General features: G+C 34.7%; 2 long non-coding RNA genes across 5 annotated transcripts in view; both read left to right on the top strand.

The window, feature by feature from the left end:
- Positions 1–18432, top strand: part of LOC143714639 (uncharacterized) — a 120530-nt gene that overhangs the window by 76044 nt on the left and 26054 nt on the right. Inside the window, exons 1-6 of one of the 4 annotated variants that reach the window (XR_013195578.1) lie at positions 10630–10673; positions 10750–10885; positions 10964–11099; positions 11178–11313; positions 11390–11525; positions 11614–11870. This is a non-coding gene — a long non-coding RNA (uncharacterized LOC143714639). Of the gene's footprint in view, positions 1–10629; positions 10674–10749; positions 10886–10963; positions 11100–11177; positions 11314–11389; positions 11526–11613; positions 11871–18432 lie in introns of those variants that run through there. The other 3 variants (XR_013195576.1, XR_013195577.1, XR_013195579.1) reach the window with 3 other exon arrangements.
- Positions 8893–10613, top strand: LOC143714638 (uncharacterized). Its single transcript, XR_013195575.1, has 5 exons — positions 8893–9182; positions 9462–9766; positions 9861–10055; positions 10138–10302; positions 10396–10613. It is a non-coding gene; the product is annotated as an uncharacterized LOC143714638 (long non-coding RNA).

An 18432-nucleotide genomic window follows, 5' to 3' on the forward strand; every position in this document is an offset into this window, starting at 1 on the left:
ATTCTTTCTTTCTTTCTTTCTAACTAATCTTTCTTCTTTCTTTCTTTCTAAATAATATTTCTTCTTTCTTTCTTTCTTTCTTTCTAAATAATCTTTCTTCTTTCTTTCTTTCTTTCTTTCTTTCTAACTAATATTTCTTCTTTCTTTATTTCTTTCTTTCTTTCTAACTAATCTTTCTTCTTTCTTTTTTTCTTTCTAACTAATCTTTCTTTCTTTCTTTCTAACTAATCTTTCTTTCTAACTAATTCTTTCTTTCTTTCTTTCTTTCTAACTAATCTTTCTTCTTTCTTTCTTTCTTTCTAACTAATCTTTCTTCTTTCTTTCTTTCTAACTAATCTTTCTTTCTAACTAATTCTTTCTTTCTTTCTAACTAATCTTTCTTCTTTCTTTCTTTCTTTCTTTCTAACTAATCTTTCTTCTTTCTTTCTTTCTTTCTAGCTAATCTTTCTTCTTTCTTTCTAACTAATCTTTCTTCTTTCTTTCTTTCTTTCTAGCTAATCTTTCTTCTTTCTTTCTAACTAATCTTTCTTCTTTCTTTCTTTCTAACTAATCTTTCTTCTTTCTTTCTTTCTTTCTTTCTAACTCATCTTTCTTTCTTTCTTTTTCTTTCTTTCTTTTTAACTAATCTTTCTTCTTTCTTTCTTTCTTTCTTTCTTTCTTTCTTTCTAACTAATCTTTCTTCTTTCTTTCTTTCTTTCTTTCTTTCTAACTAATCTTTCTTTCTAACTAATTCTTTCTTTCTTTCTAACTAATCTTTCTTCTTTCTTCTTTCTTTCTTTCTTTCTTTCTTTCTAACTAATCTTTCTTATTTCTTTCTTTCTTTCTAGCTAATCTTTCTTCTTTCTTTCTAACTAATCTTTCTTCTTTCTTTCTTCTTTCTTTCTAACTAATCTTTCTTTCTAACTAATTCTTTCTTTCTTTCTTTCTAACTATTCTTTCTTCTTTCTTTCTTTCTTTCTTTCTTTCTTTCTTTCTAACTAATCTTTCTTTCTTTCTTTCTTTCTAACTAATCTTTCTTCTTTCTTTCTTTCTTTCTAGCTAATCTTTCTTCTTTCTAACTAATCTTTCTTCTTTCTTTCTTTCTTTCTAACTAATCTTTCTTATTTCTTTCTTTCTTTCTGTCTGTCTTTCTTTCTAACTAATCTTTCTTCTTTCTTTCTTTCTTTCTTTCTAACTAATCTTTCTTCTTTCTTTCTTTCTTTCTTTCTTTCTTTTTCTTTCTTTCTTTCTAACTAATCTTTCTTCTTTCTTTCTTTCTTTCTAACTAATCTTTCTTCTTTCTTTCTTTCTTTCTAACTAATCTTTCTTCTTTCTTTCTTTCTTTCTTTCTTTCTTTCTTTCTTTCTTTCTTTCTAACTAATCTTTCTTCTTTCTTTCTTTCTTTCTTTCTAACTAATCTTTCTTTCTAACTAATTCTTTCTTTCTTTCTTTCTAACTAATCTTTCTTCTTTCTTTCTTTCTTTCTAGCTAATCTTTCTTCTTTCTTTCTAACTAATCTTTCTTCTTTCTTTCTTTCTTTCTTTCTTTCTAACTAATATTTCTTTCTTTCTTTCTTTCTTTCTTTCTTTCTAACTGATATTTCTTCTTTCTTTCTTTCCAACTAATCTTTCTTTCTTTCTTTCTTTCTAACTAATCTTTCTTCTTTCTTTCTAACTAATCTTTCTTCTTTCTTTCTTTCTTTCTTTCTTTCTTTCTTTTTTACTTTTTCTTTCTTTCTTTCTAACTAATCTTTCTTCTTTCTTTCTTTCTTTCTTTCTTTCTTTCTTTCTAACTAATCTTTCTTCTTTCTTTCCTACTTTCTTTCTTTCTAACTAATCTTTCTTCTTTCTTTCTTTCTTTCTTTCTTTCTTTCTTTCTTTCTAATCTTTCTTCTTTCTTTCTTTCTTTCTTTCTTTCTTTCTTTCTAACTAATCTTTCTTTCTTTCTAACTAATCTATCTTTCTTTCTAACTAATCTTTCTTTCTAATCTATATTTCTTTCTAACTAATCTTTCTTTGTTTCTAACTAATCTTTCTTTCTTTCTAACTAATCCATCTTTCTTTCTAACTAATCCATCTTTCTTTCTCTTTCTAACTAATCTTTCTTTCTTTCTAACTAATCTTTTTTTCTATCTTTCTTTCTAACTAGTCTTTCTTTCTTTCTAGCTAATCTATCTTTCTTTCTAACTAATCTTTCTTTCTTTCTATTTAATCTTTCTTTCTTTCTCAAGTATATTTTCTAACTAATCTGAGAGAAAAGAATTATACTTATACTTATACTTTTTCAAGCCAACTTAAAGTTTGCCAACAAACTTTTTATCTAGTTAATAATATAATCCTTATTTTCCAACGCAATATCAAATCTGTTTTCTGTATAACTCAAAGTATGGTTAGGACAAAATTGGCAGGACATCTGCTCTTGCTATGTTTACTAAATAATGTTGGACACAGTTTTCAGACATTTATGGAAAGGTGGCATAAAGGTTTTTTAAAAGTTCTCACAAAAAAACAAAAAAAAATTCAGGCTGTCCCTCATATATGTCATAAATGTTTGCACAATAAACATATTTAGATATCAACCTGTCCATTAAAGACAGGTACTAAATGGTACTAAAAAGTTTCGTTACTAAATGCTTTCAACTACATTACCCATATATCTCTGTCATTCTAGGAATGGAATGGGAAAACATGGCGCTGTTATTTGTAGTTCATTGTAGAGTGCAAAAAATGCGTAGGTTAGGGTTGGAATCTCTGCAAAGGAGTATCTTCAGCAGGGGTAAAGTGCTTCTAACATTTACAGTGTATGATTATGTATAATTTTAATCACATCTTTATTCCATTCTCCACCATTTGAAGTATTGGAATTAAAATAAATGTAACTAAAGTATAATGAATCCACACAATTTTGTAATCAACTTCCAATATTTAATGATATTTCAAACTGTTTGATATATACATATATAAGATATATATAAGGGCCATTTCCACTGCATCTGGATGTTGCTGTTTTTCCGAATTCAAGCCAAAGATTCAAGCACATATTTTTACTCTCCCATCCCCCACCCTTTGATTGATTCGTGTGACAACTCTGTCTTAGTGGCGTTTTGCGAACGGGCATCGTGGCGGCCATCTTTTCAGGTCCTGTCTAGGTGGGACTAATGCGTGATTTTTTTCCCCAAACCACTTCAGCGGAAATCCCGCCCTGCAGCCGATTCTAAAGTTTTCATTGGTCATGTCAATCACTGTACTGATTGCCTACACCAAACACTGATCCCTAAACCTACCCGTCACTGTAACCTAAACCAATGAAATCGGCTGCAGGGCGGGATTTCCGCTGAAGTGGTTTGGGAAAAAAAATCACGCGGGACTAATCTCTTCACGCTTAGAAATGATTTACACTGGGTACATTCTAAACACAACAACCTGTACTTGAAGGTGAAACCAAGGTTTTGTGCATCTCTTAATGAGCTCATGTTTTTTTTCATAAAAGCCCTTAAAGTGATGAAAAAGAAGAATTCAATAAATATTTTTTGTATTAAAGAAGAATATGATTTAGAAAACAAAAAACACAAAAACCTAGCCCTATTTTTTTCTTGCTGTATTGTATTTCTTTTATGCACCTGTTCTGTATATTCTTATGCATTCTATTCTGTAATTCTAATTTTTGCACACTGTCGACTGAAAGGGCAATATATATATATATATATATATATATATATATATATATATATATATATATATATATATTAAAATAAAAAATATTGGAATTAAAATAAATGTAACTAAAGTATAATGAATCCACACAATTTTGTAATCAACTTCCAATATTTAATGATATTTCATACTGTTTGCTATATATATAAGGGCCATTTCCACTGCATCTGGATGTTGCTGTTTTTCCGAAATTCAAGCCATATTTTTACTCTCCCATCCCCCACCCAAGATGTAGACATTACACTGCCTGTGCGCGAATTTTTTTAAAGCTTTTTTTTAAAGCGTACACACCATCATATTTACGACATAAATGTAAAAACAAAATCACACGATTATTTCGGTACTCTTTAAACTGATACTTTGATTGATTCGTGTGACAACTCTGTCTTAGTGGCGTTTTGCGAACGGGCATCGTGGCGACCATCTTTTCAGGTCCTGTCTAGGTGGGACTCATCTCTTCACGCTTAGAAATGATTTACACTGGGTACATTTTATACACAACAATTTGTACTTGAAGGTGAAACCAAGGTTTTGTGCATTTCTTAATGAGCTTATGTTTTTTATAAAAGCCCTTAAAGTGATGAAAAAGAAGAATTCAATCAATATTTTTTTGTATTAAAGAAGAATATGATTTAGAAAACAAAAAACACAAAAACCTAGCCCTATTTTTTTCTTGTTGTATTGTATTTCTTTTATGCACCTGTTCTGTATATTCTTATGCATTCTATAATGTAATCCTAAATTTTGCACACTGTCGATCGAAAGGGCTATATATCACATGTTTTTAGAAACAATTTTTATAATTTATATTACAACGTATATTACAATCAATAAAACATTGTCATTTTTAAAGACACTTGAAAATGGCCAATGAGAATGTCTCTCATCAAAAATTTTTTTTAAATGCGGGGCTATATATACGCTTGTCATGTTTCACAGGTCCCTTTCGTCAGAAATTCTACGAAATTTTGCAAAGTATCTCGGCGAAAATTTAATCTCTGGACATCTGTGCATCTCTCTGACAGTTTCATCTCTGTGACCAACCATCTCTGGACAATATCACCACTTCGACCAATATACATTTACCTTACTTAATTCAAAAATACAATTTAATTATAAATTTAAATTAACATTAATTATTGTTCCTTCTTTTCATCCAACATCTCAGTAAGTATACACTGTGTATTTTAATTATGTTTAATTGTAATTACATTTCAATATAAACTAAATGATCGGCCTGTAATAATTTTTACCGTTATAGATGCTTAAGACAAAGTTCATAATTCTTGTATGAGCCCATATATATATTTTTTTCGAATAAACTATTTGCAATGTTATAATACATTTTGGACGAAAGTCTTTGAAATCTCTGCCGTTGTGGCTGAATGAAGAATTAAAAATGTAAGGCCTCCTTAAGGCATCTTGCACAAATTGGGAGTTTGAGCACCTGGGCACAGTTGCATGAAACGCCTTAATAACTTAATTAATTATATTTATAACTAGTGCTGTCAAAGTTAACGCATGCGATTACTTTTTGTCCAGTTTAACGCGTTAAAAATATTTTTCGCAAATAACGCAGTATTTTTTTTTCTGTCATTCTTTAGCTAGTGTTACATTGATCATGTTCTTATTCCTTCAAATGGTTTTATACCATTCAAGTCCGACAAAACAGAAGAGAACGCGCTGTCTGTCAATGTCCTGACACACACGACGCAGAGACAGATGCGCACCACCGTGGTGCGCACTGCGCAGCAGTAATTGGCAACGGCAGGTCTTAAAGGCACAGCACCCAATTAAGCTGTCTGTCACTCGGGGTCAAACAAAGAACAAAAGGAACAGATAAAATTACTCACTGTTCTTAACTAAATAACTTTTGTAGCTTTAATAAGGAATAATTTATTTTTAATTTATAAATTATGCAGTGCAGTGTTTGATCGCTTTATTCAATTTCTGTATATTTCCTACATGTTAGACAGGTAGGGTTATGTTTGGGGGGGTCATATTTATCAAGACATCCCTAGCTGTATTACTATCAGTGATACTGGCCTTCATTCATAAAAAGATGTCATTAAACAAGTACTTAAAATATACTGTCTTTATTTAGTCATTTTATGTTGTTTCTACATTAATCTTGAGATTAAATGTGAAATTATTAAAAGATAAAATATATTAACGCATACAAACTTGAGCGTTTTTAATTGTGATCAATCACAATTAATCACAGAAAAATATGTGATTAATCTAGTTAATTTTTTGGACCACTGACTATTAATAAGTAACCTAATATTAATTAATTAACCTAATATCATTACTTTTGTTTTGAATTAAAGTTATGTTACAGTTTTCGTTGTATGCGGAGGTGAGGCAGTACATGGAGCGTGGAGTTCACCAAGAGAACGCTGACAGGGACCGCAAGAGAATTGTCAGGCGTTCTTCTAAGAAGTTCATTGTGCAGGGGAAGTAGAAAAAATATCATTGCCTTTTAATGTATTATATTTTCTGTAATTTACAGTATCCACTACGTTTGCTTATTCAATTCAATTCAAATTTATTTGTATAGAGCTTTTCACAATACATATCGTTTCAAAGCAGCTTTACAGAAAGTGCATTTCAGAAAAGTACATAGAAAAAGTTAGTTAACAGTTAGTTAATCATGTATTAATTTAGGGCATAACATATCGCCGGCGTTGAGTCGTCTCTACACAGGCGTCGAGTCGTCTCTTCACAGGCGTTTAGTCGTCTCATCGCAGGTGTTGGGGCATCTGAAGTCTCCATGAGAGGCTGGATACAAACTGGAGCTGACGAACACTATTTACCTCGGGACTAGCGTCCCGAGATAACAGCAGAAAAGCAAATGGGAAATAATTAGCATAGCTGCTGTTCATAAAATTAATGCATTCGATCTGATTCAACAGTGGTTTAAAAGGTAAGCATTATGTGAATGCTTGGCTAAAGAGATGCGTCTTTAATCTAGTTTTAAACTGGGACAGCGAGTCTGAACCTCGAACAGTATCGGGAAGGCTATTCCAGAGTTTAGGAGCTAAATGCGAGAACGCCCTCCCTCCTTTAGTGGACTTAGATATCCTAGGAATGACCAGAAGCCTCGAATTTAGTGATCTTAAAGAACGCGATGGATTGTAGGGCGATAGAAGGTCCATTAAATATACAGGAGCTAGACCATTTAGGGCTTTATAGGTCAGTAGTAGTACTTTGTAATTGATACGGAATTTAATAGGTAACCAGTGTAGAGATGATAAAATTGGTGTTATATGATCATATTTTCTTGACCTAGTAAGAACTCTAGCAGCTGCATTTTGCACTAACTGTAGCTTGTTTATTGAGGATGCAGGACAACCAGCTAATAAAGCATTACAGTAATCTAGTCTCGAGGTAATGAATGCATGAACTAACTTTTCTGCATCAGAAACAGATAGCATGTTACGTAGCTTAGCAATATTTCTAAGGTGGAAAAAGGCTGTTCTTGTAACATATGATATATGATTTTCGAAAGACAAGTTGCGGTCTAGTATAACACCCAGGTCTTTTACTGTAGTGGATAAAGTAACAGGACATCCTTCTAAATTAAAGTTGTACTGTACGAGGTTTTGTGGGTAGTTTTTTGGACCAATAAGTAATACCTCCGTTTTATCTGAATTTAATAGCAGGAAATTACACGTCATCCAGCATTTTATATCTTTAATACACTCTGTCAATTTAGATAAGTTAGTGTTTTCATCTGGTCGTGATGAAATATATAATTGAGTGTCATCAGCATAACAGTGGAAATTAATTCCATGTTTTCTTATAATATTACCAAGTGGCAGCATATATATTGAGAATAGCAGAGGGCCTAACACCGATCCTTGCGGCACTCCATAGTCTACTGACGTTATCTTCGATTTTTCCCCATTTAAACAGACAAAATGATAACGGTCTAATAAGTACGATCTAAACCAGCTTAATGCCTGTCCCTGGACACCAGTGTAGTTTTGTAGTCGATCCAAGAGTATTTTATGATCTATAGTGTCGAACGCAGCGCTAAGATCGAGTAGAACTAGTATTGAGATACAGCCTTGGTCAGAAGCTAAAAGTAAATCATTTGTAATTTTAACTAGCGCAGTTTCTGTGCTATGATGCGGTCTGAATCCTGACTGAAATTTTTCATAGATTTTAATTTTCTTGCAAGAAAGTACACAATTGAGCGGACACAATTTTTTCTAGTATTTTAGACATAAATGGAAGATTTGAAATGGGTCTGTAATTTGCTAGGTTATTTGGATCTAGTTGCGGTTTCTTAATGAGAGGTTTTATTACTGCCAGTTTGAATATTTTTGGAACATGACCTAAAGATAAAGACGAGTTAATAATATTGAGAAGAGGCTCTTCCACTACAGGTAACACTTCTTTCAGTAGTTTAGTGGGTATTGGATCTAATAAACATGTTGTTGGTTTAGATGCAATGATAAGTTTATTTAGCTCTTCCTGTCCTATAGTTGTAAAGCGGTGTAGTTGTTTCTTGAGGGGCGATAATTGAGGCTGAATCATAAGACACCATAAAAGATTGTACATTTACAATTGTGTTTCTGATGCTTTCTATTTTCTCAGTGAAGAAATTCATAAAATCATTACTACTATACTGTAGCGGAATATTTTGCTCTGGTGATGTCTGTTTATTTGTTAGTCTAGCCACAGTGTTAAATAAGAACCTTGGATTATTTTGGTTATTTTCTATTAGTTTGCGGAGATGCTCAGCCCTGGCTGCTTTTAGAGCCTTTTTATAACGTGACATACTGTCTTTCCACGCGATTCTAAAGACCTCTAAATTAGTTTGTTTCCATTTACGCTCTAAGTTACGAGTTTCTCTCTTGATAACATGCGTAGCACTGTTGTACCATGGTGCTTTAGTTTTCTCTCTAACCTTTTTTAATCTAATAGGTGCAACAATTTCTAATGTACTAGAGAAAATGCTGCTCAAACTGCTAGTCATTTCCTCTAGTTCATCCGTTTGTTTGGGTTCACTGCGCAGCTGAGATAGATCAGGTAAGCTATTTGAGAATCTATCTATAGTGGTTGGAAGGATTGTTCTGCCTGGTCGATAACGTGGCGCAACATTTCAGCAGTACGTATTATGCAAGTTACCATGTAATGATCAGTGACATCATCACTTTGCGGTACAATACCTATATTGCTTATGATAAAACAATTCATTTTACATATTTTTTTCTTCAATAAATAACATGATTTAAATATTGTGTGTTGCGTTCACTCACATTACCTTTGTATGTCTCTAATACAGATGGACATCTTTATTTTAAAACTGCAAATGGGTCAAACCGTCTGGTTGTCATGGATGAGAAACAGAAGGAACGAGTCCTTCGGGACTGCCATGACAACCCAACTACAGGTGGGCATCAAGGGAAAACAAGGACATTTAATAAGATTGCAAGCGCATACTACTGGCAAGGCATCTTTTCGGACGTCACGAAATGGGTAAGATATTTGAAGACTCAAACTCCTGGCCCACGAGATGGTTTCAAACAGCCCATCAAGTGTAAATAATTAACTCATGGGTACGTTATGTAGAGGCCACGACATATTATATTTAGGCCACAAGATCATATATTCAACTACATACTTATGTCGTGGCCATGTGTGTTAAGTCGTGTCCTTAAGATCCTATGTTGAGTTTGAGACCCCTGATGTAGTTGTAGAAAATAATGTGTTTCTTTTGTTTGCAATGTTACAAACACCAAATGTTTTATATTTTAGATTGCCCACTGTCCACAGTGTCAGCTTAATGATACTATTAAAACAGTGGCTCCAGTGTTGCACCCTATCAAGGTCACTAAACCCTGGAGTGTCGTAGGAATGGATTTGATGGGACCATTTCCAACCAGTCCTCAGGGGAACATTTATGTCCTTACAATGACTGACCTCTTCACCAAATGGGTTTTCGCCAAATCCCTGAAGTGTAAGACCGCAGTTGAGGTGGCTAAAGGGGTCTTACAAGCATTTAATGCATAGGACTGGTTGAAAGAATAATCACAGACCAGGGGAGGGAGTTTGTGAACCAGGTTATTATTATTTAGTTAAGAAGATTTTATTATTAAAATGTTTGTCTATATGTTATAAAAATCTACCATGCCTTGCATACCTTTTTGATAACAGCTAAATGAGGACATATTTAAGGTCTTGGGTGTGAAGCAGTGTGTCACGTCAGCTTATCACCCTCAGTCAAATGGACAGGATGAGAGGACTAATCAGACTATAAAGAGGGCATTGTCAAAGTATTGCAATGACATGCAGAATGACTGGGACGAAAACCTGGAGAATGTGGTGCATGCCATCAACACCTCAAAGCAGGTGATTGGAACTATTTAAAAAAATAAATGATTATATGCAATTGATTATGTAAATGTAATTTGTTGAAACACTTTTTTTTTAGGGCTCTACGAAGTATACACCATTCTTTTTGATGTTTAACCGGCACCCAATCACGCCAGAGGTTATCAACGCAAAGGTAGTATCTGAGACAGATTGCTTTGTAGCAGAGAATCCGGAGGTTGGCATGGACACACGGATTGCAGAGGTGACTGCACTAAGTTCAAAGGTGATTTTTTGTAGTATAAACTATAATTAAGTAATAATTAAAAGTTTTTCAGGTATTCTATTCAGTCTTTTTATTATATGTTATTTTCATAAGGTGCGGGATTACATTGAAAAAGCACAGGGGAGGCAAAAGGTGGAGTACGAGTCCCGGAAAAGAAAAAATGTGAAATCATTTCACATCCACGAAGGAGAGGAGGTACTCAAAGCAAACAAAAGAAAAGTGGGACGCAAAGGTGGACGTTTAGAGGGGAACTGGACCGGCCCTTTTCTAGTCAAAGACATTACCGGAAAAGGGGTTGCTACACTTGCAGACAAATCTTGCAGACATTCTGCTGCGTTGTGCCTTCCAGTTTGCCCATCTAAGTAAAAACAGTGAGTGATGTTAAATAGCACAACAGACTTTGCGTGTGTACAAATATACGTTACAGCATGTTTGTGTGTTTTTCAGAGTTCCTCAGCCAGTCCAGCCTCCTCGTCCACCAAGTCACGACCCAATCATGCCAAGGGGAAATGACGACAAGGTTCAGCGAGCTAGCTACGCCTGCTGCGTTGTGCCTTCCAGTTTGTCTATCTAAGTAAAAACAGTGAGTGATGTTACATAGCACAACAGACTTTGCGTGTGTACAAATGCACGTGCTACAGGATGTATGTGTGTTTTTCAGAGTTCCTCAGCCAGTCCAGCCTCCTCGTCCACCAAGTCACGACCCAATCATGCCAAGGGGAAATGACGACAAGGTTCAGCGAGCTAACTACGCCTGCTGCGTTGTGCCTTCCAGTTTGCCCATCTAAGTAAAAACAGTGAGTGATGTTACAAAGCACAACAGACTTTGCATGTGTACAAATGCACGTGCTACAGCATGTTTGTGTGTTTTTCAGAGTTCCTCAGCCAGTCCAGCCTCCTCGTCCACCAAGTCACGACCCAATCATGCCAAGGGGAAATGACGACAAGGTTCAGCGAGCTAACTACGCCTGCTGCGTTGTGCCTTCCAGTTTGCCCATCTAAGTAAAAACAGTGAGTGATGTTACAAAGCACAACAGACTTTGCGTGTGTACAAATGCACGTTACAGCATGTTTGTGTGTTTTTCAGAGTTCCTCAGCCAGTCCAGCCTCCTCGTCCACCAAGTCACAACCCAATCATGCCAAGGGGAAATGACGACAAGGTTCAGCGAGCTAACTACGCCTGCTGCGTTGTGCCTTCCAGTTTGCCCATCTAAGTAAAAACAGTGAGTGATGTTACAAAGCACAACAGACTTTGCGTGTGTACAAATGCACGTGCTACAGCATTTTATTGTGTTTTGCAAAAAAAAAAAGCTGCTCTTTTTCAGAGTACCACAGCCTCCTCGTCTCATGGTGTCATCTCATGGTCTCAGGTGCCTCGGCACATCTCACCAGACTGCATCATCTAGGCCTCAGGATGGTTCCACAAAGAATTGACTGCACATACAATATGAATGACTTCAAACTACAGATTTGACTTTACATACAGCAAAAGACACTGTATCTATTTGGGTCTCATTAGTTAATCCAGGATGGACCTAAAAAAAACTTTAACCTTACAGTTCATTAAACATTTTTAACACAGCTAACTCAACATTATTATTTTTTTAATCTTCACACTGTATAGCCAGAGGACTATCACAAAAGTATTTAAAAAATGAAGACACACTACATTATGTCTGTTTAAAGCTGCTTTCTATTGTTGTGTATTTTAAAAAGCTATATAAATGTCCAAAAATGATGTGCATTTTGCTTGTACTTTTGTGTTAATAAAAATTAAATTCATTATATCTCATAATTCAGTTGTTCATTTTGTACTGTATTGTGTAATTTAATCAAAATGTTATATTTTATAGCCTGTAAGTTTTGGTTCACTAATTTTATTGCATTGAATGTTATTCTATTGTATGATGTTCTGTTTTAAGAAATAATTATGACATAAATCATATGAATTAGTACACAAAATGACATGCATGTAATAAAAAAAAATGTATATTATGCCTTAATGCTTAATAACAAATAAATTAACGTCGCAAAACCTGAAAATGCAATTTCTTTCATTAATCAGGATAAAAATACAAGATTATTATATGAATTAAGGGGTTTGATAATGATTACATTAAGATTTGTGATTCTAATAATCTAATAATATCTAATCTAATAATACCCGCAGATTATACAACTTAATGCACTACTCATCAGTACAACAGAAAGATACTCTCATTACCACATTAGACGCCGAAAAAGCTTTCGATAGGGTCAACTGGAAATTTTTATTCACCACGTTACAAAAATTCGGCTTTGGAGAGTCGTTTATTAACTGGATCAAGATTTTATACACATCACCATCGGCCACAGTAACAACGAACGGACTAACATCACAAAGCTTCACACTGCACAGGGGAACGAGGCAGGGATGTCCACTCTCTCCATCCCTATTCACCATTTTTATTGAACCTTTAGCAGCAGCTATCCGTCAAAACCCAGCAATCAAAGGTATTGAAACACCACAACAAACACATAAAATCTCACTCTATGCAGATGATATCCTACTATATATACAAGAACCCCTAACATCTACTCAAGAAATAATTAAAACAATTCAGTCCTTCTCAAAAATATCCGATTATGCAATAAACTGGAATAAATCTTCCACCCTCCCTTTACATAAAACCAAATGGGATGTGGCTCCCCAGCAATCACCAATACCTATTTGTCAAGATCACATCACTTACTTAGGCATTAAGATTTCCTCCAGACTGTCAGAGTTGGTAACACTCAACTTCACACCATTGCTAAAAAAAATAGAAGACGACTTGCTCAGATGGCTCAATCTCCCAATCTCCATAATCGGCAGGATAGCAGCAATAAAAATGACGATTTTACCGAAAATTAATTACCTATTCTCAATGATTCCAACCCACCCCACACTCACCTGGTTTAAATCACTAGACTCCATTATAACTCGCTTCTACTGGAAAAATAAAACGCCAAGGATAAAACTCACTACACTTCAAAAAAGTAAGGTTCAAGGAGGACTAGAAGCACCAAATTTCCAATATTACTCAATGGCTAACCAACTGCAATACATATACAAATGGATTCGCCCCACCCAATCTGATATTGTATGGCTAGATATAGAACAATCATTATGCAAAGAATTAAATATAGCTGACATACCATTCCTCACCAAATCAATTAAACAACACACATGTTTTAAGGCAGTAACTATAGCCACCACTCTGACAGCCTGGTGGAAATTTCACCAAATCACTAATTCTACATTAGCTCCATCTAACCTCACCCCACTGTGGAACAACCGTGACTTTATAAGCAATAAAAAAACATTGAACTTTCACACATGGGCGGAAAAGGGTATCACCCACATTAAGCATATTTTCAAATCTAACACATTTAGACCATTTCCGGAACTGGCCCAGGAGTATGGCATCGGGAACAACGAATTTTTAAAATACCTACAACTCAAATCTTCTGTTCTGACAAAAATAAACATCAGAGACACAAATTTAGAACTTCCACCGGCAATATCAGACTTGGTCAACATTTCCTCTCCAAAGAAACTTCTCTCTAAAATATACAAAATGATCTCAAATCAACTTCAGACCATATACTTACCAACAATAAAATGGGAAAACGATCTATCAATAGCCCCTGATGCCAACTTCTGGACCCAAATCTGTAAAAACATCTATCACATGTCCAAAAATTCGAATCTTCAGTTAATACAATACAAAATACTTCACAGAACGCATTACACGGGCAATAGATTAGCTAAAATGGGATTCACATCAGAAATTTGCACACATTGCAATCAAAATTCTACAGATACATACATTCATGCAACCTGGCACTGCACTCCAATCAAACACTTTTGGGAAGAGGTCACACAGGCACTATCAACTATAGTTGGCTGCCACATCCCAATGTCGCCTTCCCTTTGCTTGCTGGGGGACCTCACAATAATAACTGATAAAACCATAAACTCTAAAATACTCCTCACAGCTCTAGCCATCGCCAAGAAAACTATCCTCATGAACTGGAAAACCAGAAATAAATTACACATTAACATCTGGAAAAATCTTATAACAGACTTCATGGCAATGGAACTCGCATCTCCCCTTCATAATAACACATCTGAAACTGATCCCTGCCGTCCAACACTTTCTGACCTCTTACAGCTATGAATCCTTTCTCTGTTTTCAACTCTGACTTCTCTCACCTTCTTACTCAACCCACGAATATTCATATTAGTTGTTTAAACTTGTTTCTGTCATCATTGTTATTGCTATCTTTACTGTTACTGTTATGATTACTAATTTCACTTTTTTTTTTTTTTTTTTTTTTTTTTTTTCATTGTTGTAACTACTGTTGTTGCTGTCTTTTGCTCTTACCGTTATGATCACCACTGCCATCATCATTGTCATTTATTATTATTATTAATATTATTATTATTATTATCATCATCAATATTGCCATTGTCAATGCTGTTTTAGAATTAGATATCATTGTCATCACTAGTGCAATAACTTCCCCCTTATCTCTTCATGGGTTTTTAATGCACCACAACATAGAATAAAAAAAAAAAAAAAAAAAAAAAAAAGAAGGATTAAGGATATATGGAAAAACCTCACAAACACCAAGGCAGGCTAGACAGGCGAGAAGTGGTTTCAACGGGACAGCATCTCTGTCCCAATTTGAGACACTCTCGCACTGTACTCCCTATTTTAATGCACCTTAGACATTGCACATAACACACATAACACAAAAAAAAAAAAAAAAAAAAAATTAAAAATTAAAAAAAAAAAAGGAAAAGATATGGACTGATGAGATGAGGGGGAAGGTTATATTATATTATCTTATATTATATTATCTTATTATGTCGTATTTTATGCAGGATTGACAATGGCAATTATTACATAGGAGGAAGGATGGAAGTAAAAAATCTACCAACACAATATTGGCAATATGGTGGTAGTGGGAAGTGGGATGGTGATGGTAATAACAATGGTAATACATAATAAACGGTTACTTTGTTTACGCATACACACACATACACATAACCACACTCACACCCGCACACATACACACTTAAACACTTAAATCACTCTTGTCACTGCTGGAAGTATGGATTTACAAGATTGCTCACTACTGCACTATGTTGGTTTGTTTGTATGTATGCCTGATTGTTAAATAAAAAAAAAAAAAAAAAAAAAAATAATACAAAAGAATACTTGAGTGAAAGATTTAAAAGTATCCATATTTAGATGTACTTATGTATGGTACATTTGTAAATATTTAAAAGTAACTAGATTAAACAGTTATTTTTTTAACTACTAAATGTATTTTTTCACAAGAAAAAGACATTTTCTCATTTTAGTAATTTTAGTAGATGCAAAAACTTTGTAAAGAAAAACCCGTCAAAAAATTACTGTTTTCTCATTGTTAAAAATTATGACTTTTTTTGTTTTGGTGAATTATTCTTCTATAATACTGCTCTATGCATATTTATTTATAATAAAAATACATTTCATTGGCTGTAAAAAAAAAAAAAAAAAAAAAAAAAAAAAAAGATTTGTGATTCCATAATTTTTTTACACTGTTCTGTAATCAAGGCTAGACATCCAATTAATATTTATACTAAGTACACACAAAACACAGCTAAGTTAACATTCTGTCATTTGTTTAAATAGATAAACAGTCAATAAGAAAAATAGTAATAAACACAATTTAACATTATTAACTTACATGGTTCTATTAATAACAAAAATTATTACGATAAAAATAGTGACAATTATAATTGCATTTCGAATCGCTGTGAATACGGTAAGGCAGTATAAGCTCAGGTAAACCTCAGCTAGCACGATCATCGGATAGCTCTCTACGCTATGCTACTATGTAAGCTAACTAAAAACACTAAGAACGAGAAATGTTTAAATTTACTATCAATAGCTTCGGTTATATACTAGTATATGAAACATATAAGTTAAAAAACATTAATGACTCGTTATAACGTAATTCAACCGACTTCTATAATAAAGTGATTGTGTCTGATTTGTAACCAGGCACTAAAGCGATTACCCATAAAACGTGCTTTGAACCAATCGTATTGCTTGGGTCCTAAGGTGGTACCCATCTCTTCGGTGGGACTCATCTCTTCACCACACCGGACAGTTCTCGCATCTCGCAGGTGTCAGATCCACTGCGAGAAGAAAGAACTGTCCGGCTTGCCTGCGCTTTTTTCACTCCTCCCCTCACTGCAGCCGCCTACTCTCACCTATATTTAAGGTGAGGCAAGGCGCATCTCAAACAAGCCTATTGACTGACTGCGCTGATCAAAAGCATGATGGGAAACGACTTGCTGACGACGACACAGCTTAATGTTGATTGGTTTAAACAACCGTGATGTATTGTTCTCTTTTAAAATGTTTGATTTTAAAACTCGGATATCATTTTATGTGTATAATGTGTGAATCCCAAACTCTCGGACAGTGCGATCTCTATGGGTTATGCAATGTAATTTTATTATATATATAAAAAACACATAGCCTATGTCTATATTAAAGAAAAAATGATTGATAAACACTTATTTGGAATGGAATTAAATACCCAGATAGCACACGTACGTCTGGCCGACGTCGGCCAAACATCGAGCGTCGGCCTCCCTCCCTATAACATCGCAGAGGCATCGGCCAGGCATAGGCAGAACTCCTGTTAGTCAGTGATCTATTCCCCAGCTCCGTTACATCGGCTTTGGGTCGGCCCACTATACGGGAGGTCAATGTTTGCACGGGTCCATCTCTTTGCATTAAACCAACAACATGTCTTTTATAATTAACCATTTTGATAAAGGATGTGATATAAATATGAGAAATGGCTGGTCTTTTTAGAGCTGTAGGCTGCACAATTTAAAACTCTCAGTCTCAGACATGCTCAGCTGTGCTGCACGCGCTGAATTAAAGTGACGGTTCGTGGTCAAAATGAACACAGATTGACATGAAAACAGGGCCGTGCAGAGACCTCTGGAGGGGCAGGTGCTCAAAATATAAAAGGGGGCACATGCGGAACAAGGCTTTAAATAGGGCTGTGCTCAAAATATCAATACAGTAATATATCAATACGGATGATTCTGTATCGATACAGTAGCAAATGCATTGATGCAGTTTTGAAAAAGAAACAGAACAGAAAAGACAAATTTTACGTTTAAAAGTTAACAAAAAAAATTAATGTGCAGTGTGCACCTATTAATAACTCTGGGATTAGAAACTGAAGTATCTTAAGTTGTCCCAACCTGATGGCTTTTTCTTCTCTGTTATACAGAATAATTAAGAACAGCTGTTATAGTAAACTGTGTAGGACAAAATCAACGTGGCCCATGTTTCGTACAGTATAGTTTTATTTAATGCCATATCAGCATCTATGGCTATTTTCATGGCATAAACTGATTTACACAAATACAAGAGTTACATTTATACAATGAAAATAAAAACAAAGCAAACAGAAACAGCAATTAATACTTTACAAGATTTTTAACATTAATGTGATACCTGTTCTGGTGAGATATATCCAGCTGCAGACCCGCAGCACCACCAGTTTCAGAACCCCAGTGCCAGAACCCCAGCGCCAGAACCGGAAGTGAGGGAGGGGCGGAATTATTTACAATGACACAAGCATGGTTATTTTTGCAAGTATTTAAAAATATTAAAAATTGTTGCACCTTTTAAATAATATTTAGGGTATGTTTTTATTACACAGTGAGTCACTGCTCGTTGTATGAACTATAACTGGTATGTGACAAATAAAGAGCAAGACAGTGCTCGTGTTGTTTGAAGACGTGAGAGTGCGCACGCGCGGCCGGGGCTCTCTCTCTCTCTGCTCGTTAAGCGCCCTGTCATGCGCAGCAGTCATTCTATTCCGCCAAAAAGCGGACGATCTGACGGGTTTTAGAAGATTTAATACAACCTGAAACTAAAAAACAGACCCGACCTCTATTTGAGACCGGACTTATATTTACCCAGACCTGCAGCCACACCAGGCGTGTAAAGAGACAATCGTCTATTTGGGACTCGGCTATTATTTGAAGTACGGTACATTTTTATGGTTTCTTTTAAAACA

Source organism: Siphateles boraxobius, unplaced genomic scaffold, assembly GCF_051911475.1.
Source record: "Siphateles boraxobius isolate OS27281-9 unplaced genomic scaffold, OSU_SipBor_1 55, whole genome shotgun sequence".
NCBI lineage: Eukaryota > Metazoa > Chordata > Actinopteri > Cypriniformes > Leuciscidae > Siphateles > Siphateles boraxobius.